General features: G+C 45.6%; 1 protein-coding gene and 1 pseudogene across 1 annotated transcript in view; both read right to left on the bottom strand.

The window, feature by feature from the left end:
* The window catches only part of LOC124718768 (AF4/FMR2 family member lilli), a 651,060-nt gene that overhangs the window by 55,706 nt on the left and 570,685 nt on the right, over positions 1–24,669 (bottom strand). The window lies entirely within an intron of this gene.
* Positions 14,627–14,744, bottom strand: LOC124719221 (annotated as a pseudogene).

The raw sequence follows: 24,669 nt of genomic DNA on the forward strand, positions 1-24,669 counted from the left end.
TTATTTGCATAGGATACCGAAGTAGAGGGATCTGTTTAGGACGAAATTTAGAAAGGAAGACAAGGACTGTAATATGTGTTATTGATTACTGAGGATGTCAAGTGTGGAGATTGTATTGGGATAGGAATAAATGTAGGCAAACTTTAAATCAGGTGAGATTAAATAATATCTCCCTCATTTAACAGTATATGTTGAGGGACGTGATTTAACAAGTGTTGTTACCGTTTCCACAGTTTTAAGAACTGATAACAGAACCGTTGGTGGTAGCATTGGAACTCTCGAATGGGAACATTTTAGGTATTTGTTGTAATTTAAAAATGTGTGTCAAGCGTTCAAGTATAAAATATGCATGGACCTGCGTGTGTGTCATCAGTAGGGTAGTAGTGAGGAGAGATAGCTGTTGGTAGGGGAAACTGGAATGGAAAGGAAGGAGCATTGGGATTCATCATCCCTTTAGCATCAAAACTTCTTAGAAACAGAGCAGCGGTGGGGAATGACATTGGTGTTGTCCTTTTGAAAGGAACCATCCACGCATTTTCCTTACTTGATTTTCTGAAAGAACAGAAAATCTATACCTGGAATGTTCTTTGTGCTACGACTGTGCCATCTCATTCGAGAAATTGGCGGTGTAGTGCTTTGTGGATGAACTAAGCGACGCTGTTTCTGCAGAGAAAGAGAAAGAGAGAATGTTCAGAAGCCATATCGCAAGGAACTCGATCGAAGGTCTGCAGCTTGGGAAAGCACAGTGGACAGGCAGTAAGAGAACAACAACAACACATTATACAAAGAGAGTAAATCCACCAGTGACATAAATAATAATACAACAGTTGCCGCACATAAAGCGAACTTTACAAAACGGCAATTATTTCGGAAAACAATGTTACTTAAAATTATGTTAGTATAGTGATAATAGTGGTGCACGAAGCTATCACATGCAAAAGATCGGAATGCGATCTGCTTGCGTAGTCTGTATGAGGTAGATTACGTGGCTGTTTGAAAAAAGTTGGACGCTTGGTGCTGTGAGAGTTAGACAACACCTCTGGGACAAAAAAACTGTTCCGACGTCGTTCAGGCAGCGTTTTCTAGACGATCTACAATAGTGAGCTTTTGACGGACTTCTGCGTCCTTCCTACTGAGAAATCTTCAGTCAAGCCATAAATTTTGTTTAATACCCCCATAAAATAATACTTACGATACACCTATGGCGTACTGGGATGGTACTCTATTAGATGCTATTCGGATATGAAATTCTTCAGCTACGTGATCACCTTGATGTAAGCTTCTCAGGATCTCAGGTGAGAAAAGCATGGGTAGAATTTCCTATGCCCGATGTTTTCGGAATCGTTGCTGGTTGGTGTTCTGTTTCGAGATACTTCATTACTTTCACAAGCTGCGACATCGTCGCGAAAAAACAGTGACCCATATATGTAATAAGTTCCCTTTAATTTACGTCTATGGTCACAAACTTTCTGTTAACAGATTACAGGTTTCGAGCTTTAATGACCGTCATCAGATCTGTTTCATAAAAACTGCAGCCACTATGGCTGCAGTACATTAGGACTTTGTTTTTATGAAACAGATCTGATGATGGTCATTAAAGAACGAAACCGGTAATCTGTTAACAGAAAGTTTGTGACCATAGACGTAAATTAAAGGAAACTTAATCTTCATTATGTTTGAACTAAGCATATAACGAAGGTTTCTGTTATCCCTCATGCAGATATGTGAACTCTTCCAACGATGGAACTTAGGCTTTTGTTCCAGGGACCTATGGTGTATTGTGGTTAAAAGAGGGGCTAAATCAGTTGCACATTTTGTACAGAATCTGACATATGTGACATAATGCTACTGAATTCTCTGCCATTTCCGCAAATCAAAGATAAGTTGTAATAATTCGATCGATACCTAACCGACTACTACATAAGGAAGACTGTTTGTCCGTAACAACCTGAATTTTGGCGTAATAGTAGTTGGATCTGATGTGACATAACAGACACTTTCGACTACTACGTAAAGTTGCTTTAAATTATCCCTCTGTTTCCACACTGATATTTTGAGTTTAGGTTTCTTCGTATGATTAAAGTTTTTTATTTGGTTTCTCTTTCCCAGATGATTCTCAGGAATACTAACATTTATTGAAGACTGAAATACCGCTTATTCGCAGCAGTGTAACAGGGTTTGGACTAATATTGCAAAGCTTGATATGAGAGTGCTACCCACTCTATTTTTTGACAGTTTCGTTGAAAAGCATCCTGAAACACCACAGTCGATGTACAAGATCGAAACTCTCGATACAGATAGTTTATTTCACCCAAAAGGTTATGTTTTAGTTAACATACATTGATTCACGAAGGTACACTTCACTGCAAAAATCCAAAGCCAGATTTTTAGTCTAAGATTAAAATGCAGTCTTTCAGTATACATATGAACCACATCCTTTTCAGTTTCGATTTTTGAGATTTTTTTTTCGTAATTCGTTTTCGTGTGTTTTTAGTCCAGTTCAGTTAATAATTATAAAGATGATTTGCTTGCGAACAGAACCAGCTATCTTTTTGGATCCCCGAATTCTATTTTGATGCACTGGATCTTACTTACCTTCAGTGCCACTGGAAACTGTACAGATGATGTGATATATTACCAAGTGACTAACATGTGGTGCAGTAATATGGTTCCAGCTGTATGTTGTGTAACAGCTGCCAGGGACAAAAAAATTTCATTTTCAATATTCCATGTAATTATTGCCCGAATTTAAAATATCATAATCTACTTATTAAAAAATATAATTTTATGTTAAAGGTTCAACACAATAAGTGAGGTATTTAGAAAATGTTTATATACGTCCTGAGGCCGTCTAACTCACAGTGTGTAAATTGAACAAAACATATTCATCCAGTAGTGAGATGAGAGTGAGAAATCTTAATAATCTCCTACAATCTTAACACATAACGTGAAACCTTCACAAAACCTTTTCTGACTGACAATCCTCCCCCTGCCCCAACCGATGAAAGGAAAAAAAAGTACACCACTTACTACATTTCCATTTTCTTTGCCCTTATGGTAAGTCTTATTTTATTCTTATTATTCACGCTGCTCATTTAAATGAAAACTCGTCACTTGAGTCTGTTGTCGTGTACAAGTGGACAACGAGTACATGAGATTGCAAGTATAATCGAACTCTCTTCACGTTGCCACTACATACAAAGCTGGTGGGTATGATGATTACTGTTTACCAATGCACTGAATGACGTGTTATCAGTGAATGTTGTATATGTGTGTGTGTGTGTGTGTGTGTGTGTGTGTGTGTGTGTGTGTGTGTGTGTGTGTCACTGGTGACCAAAATTAAAAGAGCAAACCGCTTTTGCTCGATTTTGTGTCGAATTCACGGTATACTCGTACAAACTGTCTACAGATGTCTGTACAACCGTGTTCTGCCCACAAGGTGGCATTCTGGCCAGTGGACAACCACGCCAATGATGGCGTCAGGGCGCCTATGAAACGGGATCGTGTGTGCCAGGTAGCCCCACACCCACAGTCTGTGTGCACACAGTCATAGACGGTGTGGTATGACACAAAGACGACGCCTGCCAGACACTCTGCGGTGGAGGGCCATAAGAAGAATGGAAGCAGAACAGTCGTTAACTGATGTGTCCCAATGCCTTTATGAGAACTGTTCTGTTGTTTCTCGGATGTGGCGACAATTTATAGAGACTGAAACATTATCCTGAAGACCAGGGCAGGGCCGCGCATGTGTAATATAACAAAGAGAGGAGCGTTATTTAGGAGTAACGGCACGAGAGTATTGCCTTAGTACTGCACGGCAACTGGGATTTGACCTCGCAGCATCCACTGGACTTGATATATCGAGACAAACCGTGATAGGAGGCCTGCTGTGTATGTACCTCTGATGCGTCTTCACAGAAGGGAACGTCTAGAGTGCAGTCGTCGACATAGCACCTGGACGTCGATGAGGGGGCCAATTTTCTTTTCACAAATTAGTACCAATTTGGTCTAGAGAGCGGTTCTCCAAGCATTTGCATCTGGAAGCAACGTGGAACACGTTTTCAGGACCCAAGCATTGTGGAAAGAGACCGATGTCGAGGAGGGTCACCAATGGTGTGAGCAAAGGGATTATGTGGATCGCTCTTAACACCTCTTCATGAAATAGCATGGGTGAATCAGCAAGGTTTAACTGCTGTCGATATCGTGATGAGATCTTGGGACTTCACGTGTGGTTGTTGCGAGATGGTGTGAACCGAGACTTCTTACTGATCGATGACAATGCTCGACCTCATAGAGGACGGGTGGTTGATGTTTTCTTGGAAACAGAGATGTTGCATGGATGCGTGCATGGCGTGGCGTGGCCTGCTCGCTGTCCTGATTTTAATCCCATAGAGCATGTCTGGGATGCACTAGGGGCACAGGTTGCATCATGTCAGCATCCACCAACCATTCTCCAGAACTTATGTGCAGCTGTGAAGGATTGGGCGCGACATCATTTACAGCACGTCCTCTCGTTGTCGGGCCTGTGTTGCAGCCACAAGCGGTCACACCTCATAGTGAGCACATTGACCAGTTGTCGGAATGTGTGTGCAAACCTTTTCAGTTGGAAAAAAAAAAGAACTTTTTGTCTATCGTTATGCATATAGCAGTTATTTATGTTCTGTATTCTTTACACTGTTTCTACTTTACTACTGTTTCGTGGCAAAATAAAAGCAGCCTTGCAAAATTTCCGTTTGTTGCTTTAATTTTGGACGCCAGTGTATATACATAGGTATCTATGTACATACACTCCTGGAAATGGAAAAAAAACACATTGACACCGGTGTGTCAGACCCACCATACTTGCTCCGGACACTGCGAGAGGGCTGTACAAGCAATGATCACACGCACGGCACAGCGGACACACCAGGAACCGCGGTGTTGGCCGTCGAATGGCGCTAGCTGCGCAGCATTTGTGCACCGCCGCCGTCAGTGTCAGCCAGTTTGCCGTGGCATACGGAGCTCCATCGCAGTCTTTAACACTGGTAGCATGCCGCAACAGCGTGGACGTGAACCGTATGTGCAGCTGACGGACTTTGAGCGAGGGCGTATAGTGGGCATGCGGGAGGCCGGGTGGACGTACCGCCGAATTACTCAACACGTGGGGCGTGAGGTCTCCACAGTACATCGATGTTGTCGCCAGTGGTCGGCGGAAGGTGCACGTGCCCGTCGACCTGGGACCGGACCGCAGCGACGCACGGATGCACGCCAAGACCGTAGGATCCTACGCAGTGCCGTAGGGGACCGCACCGCCACTTCCCAGCAAATTAGGGACACTGTTGCTCCTGGGGTATCGGCGAGGACCATTCGCAACCGTCTCCATGAAGCTGGGCTACGGTCCCGCACACCGTTAGGCCGTCTTCCGCTCACGCCCCAACATCGTGCAGCCCGCCTCCAGTGGTGTCGCGACAGGCGTGAATGGAGGGACGAATGGAGACGTGTCGTCTTCAGCGATGAGAGTCGCTTCTGCCTTGGTGCCAATGATGGTCGTATGCGTGTTTGGCGCCGTGCAGGTGAGCGCCACAATCAGGACTGCATACGACCGAGGCACACAGGGCCAACACCCGGCATCATGGTGTGGGGAGCAATCTCCTACACTGGCCGTACACCACTGGTGATCGTCGAGGGGACACTGAATAGTGCACGGTACATCCAAACCGTCATCGAACCCATCGTTCTACCATTCCTAGACCGGCAAGGGAACTTGCTGTTCCAACAGGACAATGCACGTCCGCATGTATCCCGTGCCACCCAACGTGCTCTAGAAGGTGTAAGTCAACTACCCTGGCCAGCAAGATCTCCGGATCTGTCCCCCATTGAGCATGTTTGGGACTGGATGAAGCGTCGTCTCACGCGGTCTGCACGTCCAGCACGAACGCTGGTCCAACTGAGGCGGCAGGTGGAAATGGCATGGCAAGCCGTTCCACAGGACTACATCCAGCATCTCTACGATCGTCTCCATGGGAGAATAGCAGCCTGCATTGCTGCGAAAGGTGGATATGCACTGTACTAGTGCCGACATTGTGCATGCTCTGTTGCCTGTGTCTATGTGGCTGTGGTTCTGTCAGTGTGATCATGTGATGTATCTGACCCCAGGAATGTGTCAATAAAGTTTCCCCTTCCTGGGACAATGAATTCACGGTGTTCTTATTTCAATTTCCAGGAGTGTATATGAATGTATGTGTCCATAAAGGGTGTTCATTTTAACTGAACACATCGAAATATCTCGAAAACTGCACTTCAGATCAAAAAAGTTATACTTCTGCTTCGTTTGTAGGAGTGGGGAGCATCCAGTGATACCACACTCGACCTTATACCCCACCCTGCAGTTGGGTGGTGGGTGGCAGATTTCAAATCTTCAATGGAAACCCCCATTTTTTTTTATTGCAGATTACGATTCTACAGCAAAATCTTCATATGTGTGAATCATTGTGTTTGTTTCGCGACAGATGCCGCTGTAACTGGTTGAACAGAAACTGGCGCAGAATCTGAATTTACGACACGCTACTCAGTGGCACGCCTGACCCCAGCTCCATGCAGCGAGGGTAGGACGGGCCAGTATTTCATAATTTCTAACTGCAAACCCATACACAACGTTGTATTCCTCCAGCACATTGAACAACGGAACTGCTCTACGTGCCATCACGGCCGTGTAGCGGACTATAGGCAGTACACTGCGACCGGAGCTCACGTATCGTGCAGTCGCAGAACGTACAGCGGCTCTGAACATCGCAATACTTGCGCAGTGTTCATTGCCTGCACCCCTACCACTCATTTGGAGAACAGACGTGCAAGACGACAATGAATATTGCAACCACAGAAGAAAAAACTGCAATGATCCTAATTTAAAGAGAACGTATGGTAAATGTCGAGCATTTTCTAGAGACAGCTCGCTGTCGTTGGCTCTTTCACAAGTTGCGAACGCCTTGTGTGTGATGGCAGCGTACCGACCAGCAAAAGGAAACGAAGCAAACGTGTTGCAGCAGAAGGTAATGGATACCTGCACTAGTGGCAACCCACGCATAAGCGCCCGGAAATTACACCTCGAGTCTGGTGTGCCCTTAGGTAGTGTCGTCACAATACTGCATCGTCGTGAGTATCATCGGTACCACGTGACATTCCATCAACACCATGGCGCCGGTTTCCATAACAGCGTAGTGTTTCGTGACCAGGCACGTCAACAAATGCAGACTACCCCCATATTCTTTGTTGAGGTACTATTTTCCAATGAGTCTACTTTCACAAACCGCGACGCATTACTGGAGTTTAGGCAGTCCCCACTGGTTACGGCAAGTTGACCATCAGAGTCCTTGCCCGGTTAACGTACGATGTGACGTAATACGGAGAAAAAATTCGTTGGTACATATTTTATCGGCTGCACGTGAATGAACGCAAATATCTAACGTTTTTGGAACAAGAACTACTGGCGCTACTGCAGCATGTTGTCCTGAACGTCCGACAACGTATGTGATTTCAGCATGACGGTTGCCGAGCGCATTACCCAACTGAAGCACAGGAGGTATTAGACAGCGTTTATCTTGGTCGGTGGATCTGAAGAGGTGGCCCCATTAAATGGCTCGCTAGGTCGCGGATTTGATGTCGTCGTTCTGTGGGTACATCTGATAGATAAAGCGTGCCAGCAGGCCGTACAGACGTGGTCAACAGCATCGGAAACGCCTGTGCTGACATTCCTGAAGATATACTTCTGTCCTGTGTGTGGTCATTTGAAAAGCGAATCACTAAGCGTATTGAAACTGGCGGTACTACGTTTGAATACTTACTATAATTGGAAAAGTAGAGTAGCATTTGCTTCGAGCCACGGCCATAGTGGCGCATAACTAGTCTCCTGCCCAATACATTGGAGGAATACAACGTTGCGAATTAGAAGTTACGAAGTACTGGCCTGTCCCACTCTCCCTGCATGGAGGTGGGCTCCCACACGTCATGGGTACCCATTTCTGTATTTCCGTTCCTCTGATTACAGCGCCATATGTGGCGAAACAAGCTTCACAAAAAACGTATGTAGATTTTGCCATAGGATCGTAATCTGCGATAGAAAACAGTGGTTCCCATTGAAGATTTCAAAGGTGCCCCCCTCCCATCGCCCCGCTCCGCCCACGGCACCCACGCACGGGGTGGGATGTGGGTCGAGTGTAGTGTCACTGGACTTTTATCTGATTTGTAGTTTTTCGAGATATTTCAATGTCTTCATTTAAAATAAACACCCTGTAAATATGTACATATATACAGGGTGGTCCATTGCTAGTGACTGGGCAAAATATCTCACGAAATAAGCGTCAAACGAAAAAACTACAAAGAACGAAACTCGTGTAGCTTGAAGGAGGAAATCAGATGGCGCTATGGTTGGCCCGCTAGATGGCGCTGCCATATATCAAACGGATATCAACTGCGTTTTTTTAAAAATAGAAACCCCCATTTTTATTACATATACGTGTAGTACGTAAAAGAAATATGAATGTTTTACTTGGACCACTTTTCTCGCTTTGTGAGTGATTGCGCTGTAATAGTCACAAACGTGTAAGTACGTGGTATCACGTAACATTACACCAGTGCGGACGGTATTTGCTTTGTGATACATTACCCGTGTAAAAATTAACCGTTTGCCAATTGCAGGCCGGCCGCGGTGGCCGAGCGGTTCTAGGCGCTTCAGTCCGGACCCACGCGACTGCTACGGTCGCAGGTTCGAATCCTGCCTCGGGCATGGATGTGTGTGATGTCCTTAGGTTAGTTAGGTTTAAGTAGTTCTAAGTTCTAGGGGACTGATGACCCCAGATGTTAAGTCCCATAGTGCTCAGAGCTACTTTTGAATCAATTGCGGAAATGGTCAATATCGTGTTGACGTATGGCTATTGTGATCAAAATGCCCAACGGCCATGTATTATGTATGCTGCACGGTGTCCTGGACGACATCATCCAAGTGTCCGGACCGTTCGCTGGACAGTTACGTTATTTAAGGAACCAGGAAGTGTTCAGCCGCATGTGAAAAGTCAACCACGACCTGCAACAAATGACGATGCCCAAGTAGGTGTTTAGTTGCTGTCGCGGCTAATCCGCACATCAGTAACAGATAAATTCGCTAGAATCGGGAATCTCAAAAACGTCAGTGTTGAGAATGCTACATCAACATCGATTACACCCGTACTATATTTCTATGCATCAGGAATTGCATGGCGACGACTTTGAACGTCGTGTACAGTTCTGCCACTGGGCACAAGAGAAATTGCGGGACGATGACAGATTTTTTGCACGCGTTCTATTTAGCGACGAAGCGTCATTCATCAACAGCGGTAAAGTAAACCGGCATAATACGCACCATTGGGCAACGGAAAATACACGATGGGTGCGACAAGTGGAACATTAGCGACCTTGGCGGGTTAATGTATGGTGCGGCATTGTGGGAGGAAGGAGAATTGGCCCCCATTTTATCGATGGCAATCTAAATGGTGCAATGTATGCTGATTTCCTACGTAATGTTTTACCGATGTTACTACAAGATGTTTCACTGCATGACAGAATGGCGATGTACTTCCAGCATGATGGATGTCCGGCACACAGCTCGCGTGCGGTTGAAGCGGTATTGAATAGCATGTTTCATGACAGGTCCATTGGTCGTTGAAGCACCATACCATGGCCCGCACGTTCACCGGATCTGACGTCCCCGGATTTCTTTCTGTGGGGAAAGTTGAAGGATATTTGCTATAGTGGTCCACCGGCAACGCCTGACAACATGGGTCACCGCATTGTCAATGCATGTGCGAACATTACGGAAGGCCAAATGCATTCAGGTTGACGGACTTCGTTATGAGCATTATTGCATTAATATGGTATTTACAGGTAATCACGTTGTAACAACATGCGTTCTCAGAAATGATAAGTTCCCAAAGGTACATGTTTCAATTGGAACAACCGAAAAAAAATGTTCAAACGTACCTACCTGTTACCAACTGTTTGTCTAAAATTGTGAGCCATATGTTTGTGACTATTGCAGCGTCATCTATCACAAAGGGAAAAAGTGGTCCAAGTAAAACATTTATATTTCTTTACGTACTACACGAATATGTAATAAAAATGGGGAATCCTATTTAAAAAAAACGCAATTGATATCCGTTTGACCTATGGCAGCGCCATCTAGCGGGCCAACCATAGTGCATCTGGTTTCCCCCTTCAAGCTAGACAAGTTTTGTTCTTTGTAGTTTTTTCGTTTGACGCTTATTTCGTGAGATATTTGGCCCGGTCACGATCAATGGACCACCCTGTATATATATAATTACGTATATTTATGTTTATATGAATGTGTATATTATGTAAGTATGTATGCGTATGTACAAGGATGGTTTGACAAGTGCGGTAAATTTCCATAAAAGGATGGGAAATCTTGTTGCGTCTTTGCGTTAGCAAGCTTGATTATTCCAAGGATCGTGTGAAGAATTTCAACAATTTACACCATATAGTTCATTGTTGAGAGCTGTCTGAATTGGTCTGTATGTCAACTGCGGTTGAAAATGGACAAAACCTAGTTTTGTTCTGATATTAAACATTTTGATTTCAGGAGTTGGACTCCAACACAGATGAAAAGAGAAGTGGATGAAGTTCACAGAGATTCTGCACCGTCGTTGATCATTTACTTCTGGGTTATTGAACTTTGTCACACAAGCAGCTAAGATGAAGCGCCCTGTGGCAGTAAAATTGAGGTCTCCGCAAACGAAACCATTGACTCAATGCGTAATATGGTAATGACGAATAAAAAATCGTGAGATTTCTGAGACTGTAGGCATCTCAACTGAGTGAGTGCATAATATGCCGCACAGAGAATGTCGAAAATGAATGCACTGAGCTTCGAATTTGTTCCTCATCCACCCTATACACCACGCATATCCCGAAGACACTTCTTTTTCTTCCCTACCATGAAACTTTCGCTTGTTGGGAAGGAATTTTGATCAAATGAGGAAGTGATACTTGCAGTCAACGAGTATTTTGCAGAGGCTGACAGACCCTATTCTTGTGATTGGGACGAAAAAGTTGGAAGATCACTGGACCACGTGTCTACGAGACAAATATGTTTTCTTGTTTGGTTTACCAGACTTATCAACCTGCCCTCGTTTATATGTGTTACATGTCTGTGTTACGTACACACATCAAAAAATGTTTTCCATCACCTCGGATCCGAGAGTTCCGGAACCTGTACAGAAAATTGGAATAGAGATCAACATAAACATCATTTCCACCCTTTTTATTGATCATGAAAACTACACATTACATGTTGTACTACCATACAGCTTGACCTTCAGAGGTGGTGGTCCAGATTGCTGTACACACCGGTACCTCTAATACCCAGTAGCACGTCCTCTTGCATTGATGCATGCCTGTATTCGTCGTGGCATACTATCCACAACTTAATCAAGGAACTGTTGGTCCAGATTGTCCCACTCCTCAACGGCGATTCGGCGTAGATCCCTCATAGTGGTTGGTGGGTCACGTCGTGCATAAACCGCCGTTATCAATCTATACCAGGCATGTTCGATAGGGTTCATGTGTGGAGAACATGCTGGTGACCTCTTGTCGAGCGATGTCGTTATCTTGACGGAAGGTATTCACAAGATGTGCATGATGGGGGCGCAAATTGTCGTCTATGAAGACGAATGCCTCGCCAATATACTGCCGATGTGGTTGCACAATCGGTCGGATAATGACATTCACGTATCGTACAGCCGTGACGGCGCCATCCATGACGACCAGCGGCGTACGTCGGCCCCACATAATGCCACCCCAAAACAGCACGGAACCTCCACCTTGCTGCACTCGCTGGACAGTGTGTCTAAGGCGTTCAACCTGACCGGGTTGCCTCCAAACACGTCTCCGACGATTTTCCGGTTGAAGGTATATGCGACACTCATCGGTGAAGATAACGTGATGCCAATCCTGAGCGGTGCATTCGGCTTGTTGGGCCCATCTGTACCGCGCTGCATGGTGTCGTGGTTGCAAAGATAGACCTCGCCATGGACATCGGGAGTGAAATTGCGCATCATGTAGCCTATTGCGCGTGTGGGTGCACGAAAATCATTATTCAACATGGTGGCGTTACTGTCAGGGTTCCTTCGAGCCATAATCCGTAGGTAGCGGTCATCCGCTGAAGTAGTAGCCCTTGCACGGCCTCAGCGAGGCACGTCATCGACAGTTCGTGTCTCTCTGTATCTCCTCCATCTCAGAACAACATTGCTTTGGTCCATTCCGAGACGCCTGGACATTTGCCTTGTTGAGAGCCCTTCCTGGCACAAAGGGACGCGATGGATCCGCAGTATTGACCGTCTAGGCATGGTTGAACTACAGACAACACGAGCCGTGTACCTCCTTCCTGGTGGAATGACTGGAACTGATCGGCTGTTGGACCCGCTCCGTCTAATAGGCGCTGCTCGTGTTTGGTTGTTTACATCTTTGGACGGGTTTACTGACATCTCCGAACAGTCAAAGGGACTGTGTCTGTGATACAATACCCACGGTCAACGTCTATCTTCAGGAGTTGTGGGAAACTTTTTTGATGCGTGTTTATGTATGTAACTTGTGGTAAAAGTAATGAGATAACACTGCTTGGGATCTGCAATGCTGTGTCGTTCTGATTGTGTAGACCAGACCAGTGTGTTCATCCTTTCCAGATGCTCAGTCCGAGGTTCAACTCTGTACAGCTCTCACGTGATTTTTTAGAGCTGCGCCAGTGAAGTTGTGTGTTATGAAAATGGAACAGCGCAATTTACAGCAACGTTATGAAATCAAGTTTTCTGTTGAACTTGGGGAATTGGCGAGGGTGACGTTTGAAAAGTTGAAACATGCCTATAGGAAACTTTACTTATCAAGACCATAAGTTTTTTGCTGGCCCAAATCGTTTTTTGGAAGGCCAACAACACGCTGAAAATGAACCTCGGTAAAGGAGGCCTTTAACTTCTAAAACCTATGAAAACGTCGAACGCGTGCGTGCTCTTGTGATATCATGCCGACTTTTAACAGTAAGCATAGTGGGTGACCTGTTAAACGCTTTTACTGAACATTAAATTTTGTCCGAAGATTTGCATGTGTGTAAGGCTGATGCTGAAAAACCTCACAACTGTGCAGTAGAGCAATCTAAGAAACATCTGCATTGATTTTGTTCAGGGGTTTGCCAATGACTACGAATGGTTCAATGAAGTGATCACAGTTGACAAATCCTGGATTGTTTTTAGTACGATCCTGAGACAAAGCGACGAAGTAAGGAGTGACACACTGAGGCATCTCCTCGACGAAAGAAAAGCTCGAATGAGCAAATCGAAGATCAAAAGAATGCTCATTTGCTTTTTTGGTAGAAGTATCGTGCAGAAAGAATTTCTTCCCTCAGTACAAACTGTCAACCAAGTCTTTCACAAAGACGTCTTTGAAAGGCTCAGAAAAAGGATGAATCGAGGGAGACCGGATACTGCAGACAATTTGATGCTGCGTCATAACAACGCCCCATGTCACATGACCACCACCAGCAAGGGATTTTTGACCCCAGAAGGCGTTCCTGTTGTCCCACAGCCCCCCCTCTTAGTCACCTGATCTGAGTCTTTGCCACTTTTTTCTTTCCCCAAAATTGAAAAATGTCTTACAAGTCATTTTGGGACTCTGGAGAACATTCAAAAGTATGTGATCAACATTTTAAAGGACCTACCGGTTGAAGCCTATCAGCGCCGATGCCAAGACTAGGAGCAACAAATCGGGCAGTGTACAGCTGCTGAAGGGAACTCATTTGAAAGGGGGGGGGGCAACATTGTTGTTTGAAAACACCGAAATCTTTGGTAGATAAAAAATCGGCCTCATTACTTTTATCTCAGTCCCTTTTATGTATGTATACTAAAGCACCAAAGAAACTGCTATAAGGATACGTATTCGAATACAGAGATATGTAAACATGCAGAATACGGCACTGTTTTCGGCAAGGGCTATGTAAGACAACAAGTGTCTGGCGCAGTTGTTAGATCGGCTACTGCTGCTACAATGGCAGCTTATGAAGATTTAAGTGAGTTTGAACGTGGTGTTATGGTTGGCGCACGAGCGATGGGACACAGCATCTCCGAGGTAGCGATGAGGTAGGGATTTTTCGGTACGACCATTTCACGAGTGTACCCAACATCAGGAACCGGTAAAACTTCAAATCGCGGACATCGCTGCGGTCGGAAAAAGATCCCACAAGAACGGGATCAACGATGACTGGAGAGAATCGTTCAACGATTCTGGAAATGGATCCAGATTTCAGTGCTGGGCTATCAACAAGTGTCAGAGTGTAAGGCATTCAACGAAATGTAATCGATATGGGCATACGGAGCCAAAGACCCAATCGTGTATCCTTGATGACTGAGAGCACTCCGTCTTCAGGCCACAAGTGGCCCATCGGGACCATCCGACGGCCGTGTCATCCTCTGCTGAGGATGCGGATAGGAGGGGCTTGTGGTCAGCACACCGCTCTCCCGGTCGTTATGATGGTTTTCTGTGACCGGAGCCGCTACTATTCGGCCGAGTAGCTCCTCAGTTGGCATCACGAGGCTGAGTGCACCCCGAAAAATGGCAACAGCGCCTGGCAGCCCGGATGGTCACCCATCCAAGTGCCGACCACGCCCGACAGCGCTTAACTTCGGTGATCTGGCGGGAACCGGTGTATCCACTGCGGCAAGTCCGTTGCCGTTATCCCTGATGACTGCACTACACAAAGCTTTACTGTTGTTGACTTGAAACATGTTGCCTAGTTGGACGAGCCTCGTTTCAAATAGTATCGAGGAACAACGCGTACGGGTATGGAGAGAACTTCGTGAATCCATGGACCCTGCATATCAGCAGGGGACTGCTCAAGCTGCTGGAGGCTCGGAACTGCTGCAGAGTGGCTCCAGGGACACTCTTGTGACTTTATAAAGTTCCGCTGGCCACCAAACGCCACAGTCATGAACATTATTAAGCATATCTGGGATGCATTGAGTTGTGCTTTTTAGAAGAGATTTCCACCACTTAGTACTCTCAGGGATTTATGGACAGCCCTGCAGGATTCATGGCGTCAGTTCCCTCCAGTAATGCTTCAGACATTAGTCCAGTCCATGCCACATCGTGTTGCGGCACTTCTGCGTGTCCTACACGATATAAGCGAGGTGTACCAGTTTCTTTGACTCTTCAGTGCTTATGTAAGGTATGTATGTGTATGTAGAAATTTAAGTATTTATGTAAAGATATACAGGGTGGTCCATCGATAGTGACCGGGCCAAATATCTCACGAAATAAGGATTAAACGAAAAAACTACAAACAACGAAACTAACCAAGCTTGAAGGGGGGAACCAGATGGCGCTATGGTTGGCCCGTTAGATGGCGCTGCCATAGGTCAAACGGATATCAACTCCGTTTTTTAAAATAGGAACCCCCATTACATATTCGTGTAGTACGTAAAGAAATATGAATGTTTTATTTGGACCACTTTTTTCGCTTTGTGATAGATGGCGCTGTAATAGTCACAAACGTATAAGTACGTGGTATCACGTAACATTCCGCCAGTGCGGACGGAATTTGCTTCGAGATATATTACCCGTGTTACAATGGACCGTTTACCACTTGCGGAAAAGGTCGATATCGTGTTGATATATGGCTGGTATGATCAAAATGCCCAACGGGCGTGTGCTATGTATGGTGCTCGTTATCCTGGACGACATCACTCAAGTGTCCGGATCATTCGCGGGATAGTTACATTACTTAAGGAAACAGGAAGTGTTCAGCCACATGTTTAACGTCAACTACGACCTGGAACAAGGAATGATGCCCAAGTGGGTGTTTTAGCTGCTGTCACGGTTAATCCGCACATCAGTAGCAGACAAATTGCGCGAGAGTCGGGAATCTCAAAAACGTCGGTGTTGAGAATGCTACATCAACATCGATTGCACCCGTACCATATTTCTATGCACCAGGAATTGCATGGCGACGACTTTGAACGTCGTGTACAGTTCTGCCCCTGGGCACAAGAGAAATCACGGGACGATGACAGATTTTTTGCACGCGTTGTTTTTAGCGACGACGCGTCATTCACCAACAGCGATAACGGAAACCGGTATAATATGCGCTATTGGGCAACGGAAAATCCACGATGGCTGCGACAAGTGGAACATCAGCGACCTTGACGGGTTAATATATGGTGCGGCATTATGGGAGGAAAGATAATTGGCCCCCATTTTATCGATGGCAATCTAAATGGTGCAATGTATGCTGATTTCCTACGTAATGCTCTACCGATGTTACTACATGATGTTTCACTGCATGAGAGTACGGCGATGTACTTCCAACATGACGGATGTCCGGCAAGTAGCTCGTGTGCGGTTGAAGCGATATTGAATAGCATATGTCATGACAAGTGGATTGGTCGTCGGAGCTCCATACCGTGGCCCGCACGTTCACCGGATCTGACGTCCCCGGATTTTTTTCTGTGGGGAAAGTTGATGGATATTTGCCATCGTGGTCCAGCGACAACGCCTGACTACATGAGTCAGCGCATTGTCAATGCATGTGCGAACATTATGGAAGGCGAACTACTCGCTGTTGAGAGGTATGTTGTTATACGTATTGCCAAATGCATTGAGGTTGACATATATCATTTTGAGCATTTATTGCATTAATGTGGTATTTACAGGTAATCACGCTGTAACAGCATCCGTTTTCAGAAATAAGTTCACATAGGTACATGTATCACATTGGAACAACCGAAATATAATGTTCAAACGTACCTACGTTCTGTATTTTAATTTAAAAAACGTACCTGTTACCAACTGTTCGTCTAAAATTGTGAGCCACATGTTTGTGACTATTACAGCGCCATCTATCACAAAGCGAAAAAGGTGGTGCAACTAAAACATTCAAATTTCTTTACGTACTACAGGAATATGTAATAAAAGATGGGGGTTCGTATTTAAAAAATCGCAGTTGATATCCGTTTGACCTATGGCAGCGCCATATAGCGGGCCAATCATAGCGCCATCTGGTTTCCCCCTTCAAGCTAGACGAGTTCCGTTGTTTGTAGTTTTTTGTTTTGACGCTTATTTCGTGAGATATTTGGCCCAGTGACGATCAATGGACCACCCTGAAACTTCCTGGCAGATTAAAACTGTGTGCAGGACCAAGACTCGAACTCGGGACCTTTGCCTTTCGCGGGCAAGTGTTCTATCAACTGAGCTACCCAAGCACGACTCACGCCCCGTCCTCACAGCTTTACTTCTGCCAGTACCTCGTCTCCTACATTCCAAACTTTACAGAAGTTCTCCTGCGAAACTTGCAGAACTAGCACTCCTGAAAGAAAGGATATTGCGGAGACATGGCTTAGCCACAGCCTGGGGGATGTTTCCAGAATGAGATTTTCACTCTGCAGCGGAGTGTGCGCTGATATGAAACTTCCTGGCAGTTGGTAGAGCACTTGCCCGCGAAAGGCAAAGGTCCCGAGTTCGAGTCTCGGTCCAGCACACAGTTTTAATCTGCCTGGAAGTTTAATATCAGTGCACACTCCGCTGCAGGGTGAAAATCTCATAATGGACCACCCTGTATATGAACATGTATATCTGTGCTACACCGCGGGTTTACACTCGTGTCCTCGTGTGTGAGAGGGAACGACTCAACGAGTAAGATGTGACCTCAGCACCACCGTTCACGGACCCGTCATACCCGCTGAACTACTGCGAGGAGGAAGGAAACAGGTGCAGCACCGACGAAACGGCGGCGCCTTGATTTCTAACGTATGCAACCCTCAACACTAGACTCGCACTCGCTCCGTTTGTGTTCTCAAACGCCGGTCAGTCGCGGAGGCAGCGAGAAGCCCGCAGCAACAGCTTAACTGGGGCGAGAGCTGCCTCCAGCTGGGGCGGCGCCTGGAACAGCGGCCGCTGTGGGTCTCTGGTGCGGCGGAACTGCGGGATGACGGGACGGGGAAACTTGAGCCCTGCGTAGGCGCGAGCGGCTAATCAAATCAGCCGCAACCGCCTCCCCTCCGCTCCCCCGCCGCAACTTGGCCGTGCCGGTAACGGGCCGCCCTGGGCCCGCTGCCGCTCCTTAGCTCGCAACTTGAGGGAAGGGGTGCCTCCCTCCCTCCCTCCCTCCCTCCCTCCCTCCCTCCCTGCTCCCCCCTCACCCTGGCCAGATCAATACCGCGCCGCTCCACAGCCCCACAGACGCCTCGGCTCTTCCAGGCGGCGGCAATCGGCGCCAGGTTGAGTTCGCAGCCTGCAGCCTGCCGGGTGCTCCCCTCTCCTACAGAGCCGGAAGCAGACACCCGACCTACCACTCAGAACAAAGCATTCCACTCAGTACCTCACAAACGCCTAGGGAAGCTGCATCTGCATGGGCTAAATTTTGTGGTGGTCTGTGGCCACAGCAATGTTGCCTTCAACAGTGCTGCAGTATGAGTGCAGTGCTCGGTAATACTGCGCTACAGACCAGCTGTATTTTTCTATGGTACATCAATCTGATACTGCGTGAAGAGTTTGACAGAGCACTGAAAGACCTGAGTCGAAACAAGGCCCCGGGAGTAGACAACATTCCATTAGAACTACTGACAGCCTTGGGGGAGCCAGTCCTGACAAAACTCTACCATCTGGTGAGCAAGATGTATGGGACAGGCGAAATACCCTCAGACTTCAAGCAGAATACAACAATTCCAATCCCAAAGAAAGCAGGTGTTCACAGATGTGAAAATTACCGAACTATCAGTTTAATAAGTCACAGCTGCAAAATACTAACGCGAATTCTTTACAGACGAATGCAAAAATGGTAGAAGCCAACCTCGGGGAAGATCAGTTTGGATTCCATAGAAATCTTCGAACGCGTGAGGCAATACTGACCTTATGACTTATCTTAAAAGAAAGATTAAGGAAAGGCAAGCCCACGTTTCCAGCATTTGTAGACTTAGAGAAAGCTTTTGACAATGTTGACTGGAATACTCACTTTCAAATTCTAAAGGTGCAGGGGTAAAATACAGGGAGCGAATGGCTATTTACAATTTGTACAGAAATCAGATGGCAGTTACTAGAGTCGAGGGGCATGAAAGGGAAGCAGTGGTTGCGAAGGGAGTGAGACAGGGTTGTAGCCTCTCCCTGATGCTATTAAATCTGTATATTGAGCAAGCAGTAAAGGAAACAAAAGAAAAATTCGGAGTAGGTATTAAAATACATGGAGAAGAAATAAAAACTTCGAGGTTCGCCCATGACATTGTGATTCTCTCAGAGATAGCAAAGGACTTCGAAGAGTAGTTGAACAAAATGGACAGTGTCTTGAAAGGAGGATACAAGATGAACATCAACAAAAGCAAAACGAGGATACTGGAATGTAGTCGAATTATTAGATTAGGAAATGAGACACTTAAAGTAGTGAAGGAGTTTTGCTATTTGTGGAGCAAAATAACTGATGATGGTCGAAATAGGGAGGATATAAAAAACTTTTTTATTTTAAATTCAGTGCTTAGTATTTGTAAAATGACTCTTTCGTATAGTGTTCATTAAAAAATGACGATCATTCCACTTGGGACCTGTGGAATGGTGGATTAGCTTATTTGTTTTAGTTGTAAATATTTCTCATGTATTGTTGTTTTTCTGACATGTTCTACATCCTGGAGGACCTCCTCACTATGGATCAATTGGAATGAAAGTAAATCTAATCTAATTTGACGCATTGTGGTACTGCAGGCTGTCAACAAAGGTCCGAGCAGCAGAATTAGCTTCCCTCATATCTGAATGACTTGCCGGCCGCGGTGGTCATGCGGTTCTAGGCGCTCAGTCCGGAATCGCGCGACTGCTACGGTCGCAGGTTCGAATCCTGCCTCGGGCATGGATGTGTGTGATGTCCTTAGGTTAGTTACGTTTAAGTAGTTCTAAGTTCTAGGGGACTGATGACCACAGATGTTAAGTCCCATAGTGCTCAGAGCCACTTGAACCATTTGAATGACTTTAAATGTTCTTAAATGACAGAGCACACATGTTCTCCTAGATGCCGAGTGTTCATCAGAGACAACGATATCGTCGGGAGTGCCCCAGGCAAGTGTGATAGGACAGCTGTTTATTTTTTATGTACACAAACGGTCTGGCCGATAGCGCCATCAGCAATCTTCGTTTGTTTGCTGATGATACTGTGGTGTACGGGATGGTCTCGGCGCTCCGTGACTGTAGAAGGATAGAAGGTTACTGTGACGAATGTGACCTTGCTCTAAAGGTAGAAAAATGTAAATTAACACAGATGAGTAGTAGAAACAATCCTGTAACGTTCGAATACAAGACTAGTAGTGTGCTGCTAGACAATTACGTCGATTAAATGTCTAGGCATGACGTTGCAAAGTGATGTGAGATGGCACGAGCACATAATAATGGTAGTGGGGAAAGCGAATGGTCGACTTCGATTTACTGGCAGATTTCTGGAAAAGGAGACAGCATATGAAAGAGTTCTGCAACCCATTATTGATTAGTGGTCGTGTGTTTGAGATCCCCAGCAGGTCGAATTCAACGAAGTCGGCGAAGCAGTTCAGATTTGTGCAGCTGGAGTTGTTACCAGTAGGACTGACGAACACGAAGTGTTACGGATATGCTCTGTGAAGGCAGATGGGAATCCAAGGAGGGAAGACGACGTCGCTTTTTTTGGGAAACACTATAGAGAAAGTGTACAGAACCGGTATTTGCTGCAGACTGCACAACGATCCTGCTGCCACTCAAGTACGTTTGGCCTGGTTGCCTATCTGCGTGTATTACTGTTTGTAGGGCACTAGGAATGGATAAGGAGGTGAGCTGCAGTAGGGGTAGAGTTAATGGCTGCCAGCATACACCGTGAACTGAGCCACCAAAGCGTCTGTGATAGTGGAAAGGAGGACAGATCATTTTTCTTGGTGTACTACAGCATAGAATGGACCAGTGGACTATTATAATGAGAGACACCTGTTGTCAGTGTCGTTGACATCAGCTACAGAAGCTGGTAAGACAGTGACAAAGCTGATGTATAATTTACTAAATGCGTTATTGTCATATTGGACAAGGAAGAGGTGGGAAGGCAAGTTGTCTGAAAGAGGGGACTAACAGAGCAGCTGTGTCGATGTCACTAACACCACGAAACGGTGCAGGTATGGTTACTTGTGAATAAATATATTAATGTCTAGATGTACTGTGACACAAAATAGATCGGGAACCAGTTCATAAATGTTTTGCCAGTCAGAAAGTCCTCATTCAAGAAGTGACATAAACCAGAGAAGCACGTAGAGACGTCAGTGATCTGTCCTGTGCTGTGTGCTTGTAATTTTATTGAGTGCATCAGCAAGAGGTGAGGAGGCAGGAGGGAGTCACTTGTGGTTAGAGTGAGTGATCTTGGTTACTGAAGTAGTTACTATTGTCGTAAGGTGATGTCTTCATGTCTGGATGGAATGAACTGCAGAGATGAGCAATGAGAGATCTAAGTTCTTTGCAGGCAATGTCTTTGATCTTGGGTGTTCAACCATGTATGGAGTGCTAGAGGGAGAACTTTATCTGTGGATCGAATACAATGTGGAATGAACCGGTGGGAGGCAAGCAAGTAAGCAAGAAAGCAATTGGAAATCCAAGATAGAGTCAGTGTGATCACACTCTGATACCGAACGTGACAGGTTACTGTGTGGGTATAGGGCTGTGTGAAATGGACCAGGGAGAGGTTGGGAGGCGAGTAATTCAAAGGTAAAGTCATTTCTGACGATTTCAGAGACTTTCAGGATTTTGAAACACACAAGGTGGTAATACTGAAGTAAGGGCGGAGATTCGTGTCTGGGTGTGTTTCTGAGTGAATGCACCAGGGAGAGGTTGGAAAGGGAGACAATGGAAGGCAGAACGATGTATAACTAATATCGGACAATGTGGGCAATGAAGTAAGAAGTAAGGACATGGATTGACGTTGAGTTGTGTTAGTGTAGGACCACAAACAGACAGGGAGAATGGTAGTTGGCGAGCAATGTGATCTACTGTCAGCATTACTGATCTCAGAGGATTCCAGTGCTGTACTGTTGTGTGAAATGAAGTTGGCAGAAGAATGGAAGTAGATGGTTGGAGGATGGAGGCATCTGCAGCCACTGCAGATAGGATAGTTGTGTGGGGACTGGTTCATGTCTGGTTGTGTCGCAGGATAGACCAAACCAGCTGGAGGTGGGGCCAGAGTAAGTGACCAATGTTTGTCTGGGGATCTGTTCATATCTGGGTACGTTGTTGGATAGAAGAGATGATCCAGAGGTGAGGGGTGTACAGCTGGCAAGCATAGTCACCTCCAGACAAGTTGCTGACTGAGCAGTTAGGTACAATGTAAAGGTTTAGGTTTTTCACCTCAGTAGCTATACATTCAGCATGGTGGGTTACCAACCGAAGGGGCTGACCAGGTCGGAGATTTTCTCCACTTGGTGAGTGGGCGTTGTGCTGTCCTAGCGTTTCTATCGTCAGAAATGACATTCTACTGTTGAGATGGTTGCATTCAGGTGCAAATAGAGAGAAGTTCTTGCATCCCGCTTCTGACGACAATGTATGGTTGGTCGAGCAATGAGGACTTAGGATTGGGTATCCAGGGCTGACATTAAATGATTTCAGCAAACAACTGTGGTGGTCTCTTGTCGACAGCTTTAGCTGGACAGAATTGCCTTGGTGCTGAGAGACAGGCACCTTTAATCGTGAGGGCACAAGCGAAGCAACTCTTGGAGGGAACCTGTGAAGATTAGACTGCAGCCTTTGAAATATGATTTTTTTAAACAGATTACCTAAGACATTTATGGCCTGGCTCCTGCCTTGTACAGCACTATGGGCACATCCCAAAAGCCAATAAAAACAAAAGAGGTGTAGGTTGATATCGATATTTTATACTGTAGAAAATGGAGCAGTAAGATATATGGAGGTGGATAGGTAGACAGCAGTGTAATCTACCTTCAGTACCAATGACTGAAGATATTTAAAGATATACCGGGTGATCAAAAAGTTAGTATAAATTTGAACACTTAATAAACCATGGAATAATGTAGATAGAGAGGAAAAAATTGACACACATGCTTGAAATGACATGGGGTTTTATTAGAACAAAATAAAAACCAAGTTCACAAAATGTCCGACAGATGGCGCTGGACAGCAAAACGTCAGTGACTGCGAATGACAATCGTGTATAAAAGGAGCTGTAATGTGGGAGAGAATGAGATGCGACAGCAGTCGCAGCATGTTGACATTACCTGAAATGCGCTTTTAGTGAAGCTGTATTATCAGAATGGGCAATGTGCTAGTTCAGCGTTACGATCCTGTCACCGTAGGAAGGGGATTCAAACGGGTAAAGGCCCGTTGACAAATGCAGCTGTGGCGAGAATGATTTCGAAGTTCAAAGCCACGGGTTGTTTAGACGATAGACCCCGTAGTGGCCGACCGAGCAGAAGGCGTAATGCTGCTCAGACAGTTCAGGAAGAAATGGAGACTGTAGCGGGTTCGTCTATGCACGGGGAAGTCAGCGCTCATGCAGTCGCACCTCGCACCGGTATTCCATACACTAGTGTTTGATTGGCACTTAGGCATACCCTCCGATGCTATCCGTACGAAATCCATCGGCATCATGAACTGTTACGTGGCGATTTAGTGAAGCGGAGGGCATTTGCGGTGTGGGCGTTTCAAAAGATGGCTGAAGATGACGATTGGTTGAGTAACGTGTTGTGGACCGACGAAGTTCATTTCACTCTCCGAGGGTCTGTCAACGCCCACAACTGCAGAATTTGGGCTACCGAAAATCCTAGAACTGTCGTGGAAACTCCATTGCACAACGAGAAAGTCACGGTATGGGTTGGATTTACCACATGTACCATTATTGGGCCTTTTTCTTCGAGGAAATGCGTGACTCTGGTTTTGTAACTGCTACCGTGACGGGTGAGAGGTACAGCGTTACAGAATCGCATCATCCCCAGCCTGGCTGATAAACACCTGCTGGAACGTACGATGTTTATGCAGGATGGCGCATCACCCCATATTGCTAGACGTGTGAAAGATCTCTTGCGCGCGTCGTTTGGTGATGATCGTGTACTCAGCCGCGACTTTCGTCATGCTTGGCCTCCCAGGTCCCCAGACCTCAGTCCGTGCGATTATTGGCTTTGAGGTTACCTGAAGTCGCAAGTGTATCGTGATCGACCGACATCTCTAGGGATGCTGAAAGAGAACATCCGACGCCAATGCCTCACCATAACTCCGGACATGCTTTACAGTGCTGTTCACAACATTATTACTCGACTACAGCTATTGTTGAGGAATGATGGTGGACATATTGAGCATTTCCTTTAAAGAACATCTTCTTTGCTTTGTCTTACTTTGTTATGCTAATTATTGCTATTCTGATCAGACGAAGTGGCATCACTTGGACATTTTGTGAACTTTTGTATTTTTTTGGTTCTAATAAAACCCCATGTCATTCCAAGCATGTGTGTCAATTTTTACCTCTCTATCTACATTATTCTGTGATTTATTCAGTTTTCAAATTTATACTGACTTCTTGATCACCCGGTATATTGCTGTGTGGAGCAGTGAGAAATATCGAAGGAGATGGTTGAAACATAATGGTATATAGAGAGAGTGCCAGCATCACTGAGC

This window comes from Schistocerca piceifrons, chromosome 10, assembly GCF_021461385.2.
Source record: "Schistocerca piceifrons isolate TAMUIC-IGC-003096 chromosome 10, iqSchPice1.1, whole genome shotgun sequence".
Lineage (NCBI taxonomy): Eukaryota > Metazoa > Arthropoda > Insecta > Orthoptera > Acrididae > Schistocerca > Schistocerca piceifrons.